At 38.1% G+C, this 5,410-nt stretch overlaps 1 pseudogene; it reads left to right on the forward strand.

The window, feature by feature from the left end:
• The first annotated feature begins 362 nt into the window (after positions 1-362).
• On the forward strand, positions 363-5,032 carry LOC116476788 (arginase-2, mitochondrial-like; annotated as a pseudogene).
• Positions 5,033-5,410: the final 378 nt, after the last annotated feature.

Below are 5,410 nucleotides of genomic sequence, written 5' to 3' on the forward strand. Positions count from 1 at the left end.
CAGGCTAATTTAGCTGGGCTCTGTGAATCAGATTATTTCATTACGAACCTTCAATTACCATACAAATGAATGAGATAAATAGCCTTTTCTGAGCAGATTTACATTTTTGAATTCGTCTATAAATTTCAAGAGCTTAAGTTAATTTATAACCTAACATCATATTTAATATACAAATAGTTCAATTATGAATGCATTATCTGCATAAACCCTTACTCTGGCCCTTCACATTATGCTTTGAACAACATTTGAAACAATCACTGTTTTTTAAATACTTGCTTGTACTACATTTAATCTCTTAAAGAAAAATGTGAAATAAATATTTTTGTTAAAATCTTGCATATTATTGCTTAGCAATTGGCGCAATGAAACCAAGTGATGAAGAGGTATGCTGCTCAGGATTTATAAAACCCTAGAAATGTGAAATAGTCAAGCTGATTTTGCGTTAAGTGCAGATGCTAAAATAACATCCCAAGAAACGAGAACATAGAGCCTTTTAAATTCTTAATATATTTCTGCTGTTTTAAAAAACCTACCTGTACAATTGAATTAAATAAAAAAGACACCAGAAGTAGATTTCTTTACCATAAGATTCTACTTAATTTGGTCTTGGGGTGGAGTGGTATTGTGGTAGATGGGAGAAATGTGGCCAGAAGGCAAAAGTAAAGATAATTTTAAGGGGTGCCCAGAATTCTGAGATATCTTGAAGAAAAACAATGCATCAAAATAAAATCTAGGTAATATTTTGCAAATAAATATTTGAAAGTTCATTCTGTTCTCAGGCTGTGTATTTATATACACTGAAGAAAATGCAATAGCTAGCACTAATGGATATTTCATGTGGGCCTATAAAGTTTTGAAGTGGTGCTGATAATAATAATGGACAGAACATGCCATCTACTTTTGCTGTTTAGTATTTCATGATAAAATCATGAACACACAGTCTTGGCATCTAATTCCTACAGTTATTATTGTACACTTAGGAATTTTAAAACCTCTAAAATAGTCCAATGGTTCAATTTATACCTTCATTCATTATTCTTGTTCACTGACATTATAAGACCCTCATGGCATGATAATCAAAAATCAATGAATTATCACATAATTTAGGATAAAGTATATTTCACAAGCAAAGGCTTTATAAGAGAATATCAGGGCTGAGGGCTCAATAGAGATCAACTAGCCCCTTAGCACTCAATGTGCAGTCTTGGATGAGCACCTGGGAACCAATGTGGACTCTCTTTGCAGACCTTTGAATCCAAATCTAAATTTAGTATGATGCCCAGAAAATTCATGTGCATGTTAGAGTTTGAGAAGTACTTGTTTAGTCTTTCATTATCTTTTTATAAACATGGCAACTAAGGCAAAGAAAGCTTGAGAATGCTGTTCAAGGTGGCAAAAATTAACTCTTATCTATGGCTGAAAGCTATGGTGGTTCAAGCATGGTGCTTTGTAGATCCCAGTCATGGGTCAGGTCTACAAAGGTTAACTTTGCTGAACTCCCAGGCAGCTTTGGGAATTGCTTGTAATGGTTATAAAGAGCATGTTTGCGAGTATGTTGATGGATGGATACTAGTGTAGCACCATTCCAAGAACAATCATTCTGAATTTCTATTTTTCAGAATCATTTAATCAGTCCAGTTCACGAGCAAGTGCCAACATCCATCTACCCTGCACTACCATCTAGACAGAAAATTCAAAATAAGAGATAATAGTTGTATCCTTAATTTACCCATTCATAGAAAAAGTGTGAGAGTCAAGCATGACATGTTTGTCAATATTTCACCACATAAAAATTAAAACAGCAAGGGGCGATAACAAGTGGAGGAATTTTTAGTGTGGCTACCTGCAGCTGAGTATGTACAAAGCAAGTAAACAGTGGCCCAGTATAGACACAGCTGAGGGCACTTAATTAGTGACGATTACTACATTGTTCTAAGCTGCCTGCAACCTTGCTCTCTCCCTTTAGACAAACTCATTTAAGTAAATACAATGTCAAGAAAATGGACAAGCCCTTTGACTTGCTAGAGAACCATGAAAGTGCTGTATTCTATCAATTAAACATGATTCTTTCTTTTTATTAAGGGGAATTAGATCTAACATTTGCTTCAAAATTTCATACAGCTATCCACACATTATGTATATTAGTTCTTTAGTGTTAAATGTGTAGCAAATAGAATTTTCTTTTCAAAAATTTATACTAATAATGATCACATACTAAATCTTAATGGTTGGAGCCTTTCAGAAATTACTTACCTAGAAATACGTTTTAAGAAACAGTTTTGCAACTCACTGATAAAAAATATTTTTAAAGGGATAAACAATTTGGATGCTTTTCTAATTCATCACATTAAGTGAGAATGGTGTCCAGGCAATAGTTTGGAAATGCTTTGGAAAAGTCACAGATGAATTACCTTTTAAAAGTTTTTCACTTAACAAACATTTATTCAGAACCTAGTATATAAATCTTTATTTAACAAACCTCTTTTTAGCAACTAGTACATGCTAGATGCTATAAGCAATAAGACATTGTATCAGCCTTTAATGAACTTATAATCAAAAAAGGCAAAAAGAATAGTGCATAAATAACTGTCATACAAACAGGAAGGCCAAACTACAAGTCCAACTTCTTCAGTCCTATAGCCACAGCATTCTCAAGAGACAAGGTCCAGGCATTTTGTTCTCCTCTAACCTCTGCACCAAACAACTCCTATGTCATCTGAGAGTCAGAGGATGGTGACAGCAGTTCCTCCAGCTCCCTGCCTCCTGCAAAAATGAGCAGAACCTTGTGCATTCACCCTGACAGATAAATGTCTTATATTTGCTGCTTTTTTCTGGGAAATGTGGTGCATGTAAAATGAATATACTTTTATTTGGGACATTAGTCATGGAATGTGAGGGAGTAGGAGATGTTTGACCTACTTAAATATACTTAAGTATACAAGTTAATTTCTTCACAAACGATTTCCAAACTTCTTTTGTTTGACTTGGCATAGACCCCAGGTGACACCAGGCAAACACACGAACATGGGAAAAAATGCTTTGTTGGTGGTAGATTCCCTCATGGTTTCACAAAGGAAAGGCATTAAAACTCAAGGATTGAAACCACATTTTAAAAATCCAAGCAGAGTAGTCATTTAATGAGGTCAGAGAGTAAGCTGTAATAACTTTAAGCTGGAATTTTACTGTTCTTCTGTCACATGAAGAAATGAACATTTTCTGTCTGTTAAGGATTTGAGATAAGCGCCTCCCACCAGTTGATACCTGACACTTGGCAATCAGCTCACAAGAAAGGGATGCTGCATCTAAAGCTACATTAACTCTTCAGTAACAGCTCAATGTCACTTATCCATGAAGTTCTGTCCATGAAGTTTACAAGCACTAGGAATATTTCTCCAAGTTACACATGAGAGTCCTGGCCCTGAGCCCTAAATTACACATGAATCTGGAGCTGAGGAAGGCCTCGAATCTCTGGAATTCACCCTCCTCATCTGCACAATAGGGGCTGCAGCGCATGATCCCTCACAGCTCCATCATGGCCAGGGCAGAGAGTGAGATGTCCCTGTGTCAGTGGTACAGCTAGTGCTCACTGCTTGCTTGACTTCATTCCTTCTCTAGATTAACCAGTCAAGGCTACACGATGTCAGGTTGCTCTCTAAGTCTACTGGCAGGGCAATGTATTGTGGTTTTCCACAGTCTTCACAACCAGCAGAGGGAGCGAAAGTGCACAGTAAGTCAACTTTAATGAAGTATCAAATCTCTTTAAAAATTCTGTTTCATTAAAATAAAATATGCTAAATAAATGTGTCTGGGTTGAGAAATTTGACTTGCCTGGTATATTTGCCTGCTGTCTGTTAGTGTTTGCGTGTGGGAAGTCGGAATTTAAAAATTATGGCCACTATAGTTAATAACAATATATTGTATTCTTGAAAATTGCTGAGACTGGAAGCTTCCAGCTGCACTGAGCTCTGCCTCTGCCCCAGTCATTCCCCACATTGCCAGTCAAGTCCCTGAGGAACTTGCCTCCTCCAGACGCAAGTGCATTCTGTCCTGAAGAAGTCTGGTTGTGATAGGAGCCCCGTTTTTGTAGGGACAGAAAAGAAAAGGAGTGGAATACGGTCCAGCTGCCAGAAGAAAAGTTGGATTGATGAAAAGGGTCTCCAATTTGGGCTGCTGCCTAAAAGACTTTGGAAAGTTTAGTTTTACTCCAGTCCCCACAGATGAGCTCTTCAACAACCCAGCAGTGAATCTGTGCTTAGTGGCCCAGCCAACCAGCAACTGGCTGAGTTGGTTAGCAGAGCAGTGTTGTCTGGCTACAGCTGCGTCACGGTGAGAGGAGACCCCAGCCTGGCAATTAGTACCATTCGTGGCCATGCCTGGAACTGCCCAGACCTTTGTGTCACTTGGGTTGATGCCCAGCAGACATCAGTACACCCATTACCACTTCATCAGGAAATCTCCATGGACTGTTTCATTTCTCCTCAGAGAACTACAGGGAAAGGTACCAGAACTTCCAGGATTTCCCTGGACAAACTTTGTATCTCTTCCCCAAGTATAGTGTATTCTGATCTAGGAGATGTGGACCCTCTGGAACATTTTTTTAAAGAACAATGATATCTAGTATTTTTCCATGAGAGACATTGATCCATTTGGTACCCAAAAGGTCATGCAACAGAAATTTGATCTGCTGATTGGCAAAAGACAAAGGTCTGTCCATCTGAGTTTTGATATTGATGTATTTGACTCTACTCTGGCTCCAGCCACAGGAATCCCTTTTGTAGGGGGACGGACCTTTCAAGAAGGCATCTATATTGCTGGGGAAATACACAGTACAGGGTTGCTGTCAGCACTGGATCTTGTTGAAGTCAATCCTCAACTGGGCACTTTAGAGGAAAGGGCAAAGGCCACAGTTAGCCTGCTAGTAGATGTAACTGCTTTACGTTTGGGTCAGACAAGGGAAGGAGGGCAAATTGCCCATGGCCAGATTTTCAGTTTCCCAGCCAAGTCAGAAAATGAAGCGTGTGTGAGAATTTAGGAAATACTCTGCACTGTTTTGTTTCACAATGGGCATTCCAGAGCTGTAAGGCATTTGAGAGGACAGGTATTAAGTGCTTATCTGGGTTAATAGTGCCTTAATGAGAACACTTGCACATTCGCACAAGTGCAGTTTCCCCTCTCCATTTTGGTGACTAATAATACTACTGTAAGTGTGTGTGTGTGTGTGTGTGTGTGTATATATATATATATATTTTTTTTTTTTTTTGCAGTTCACTGGGTATTAATGCATTGTATGGCTATGAAAATGTAAAGATGCATAAGCAGCATTTGTTACCTTGGTATATCAAAAAATGGTAAGAAAGGAGATTTTTTAAGTGTTTTCACCACAAAAAATAATTATATGAGGTCATACATA

This window comes from Hylobates moloch, unplaced genomic scaffold (assembly GCF_009828535.3).
Source record: "Hylobates moloch isolate HMO894 unplaced genomic scaffold, HMol_V3 SCAFFOLD_2, whole genome shotgun sequence".
NCBI lineage: Eukaryota > Metazoa > Chordata > Mammalia > Primates > Hylobatidae > Hylobates > Hylobates moloch.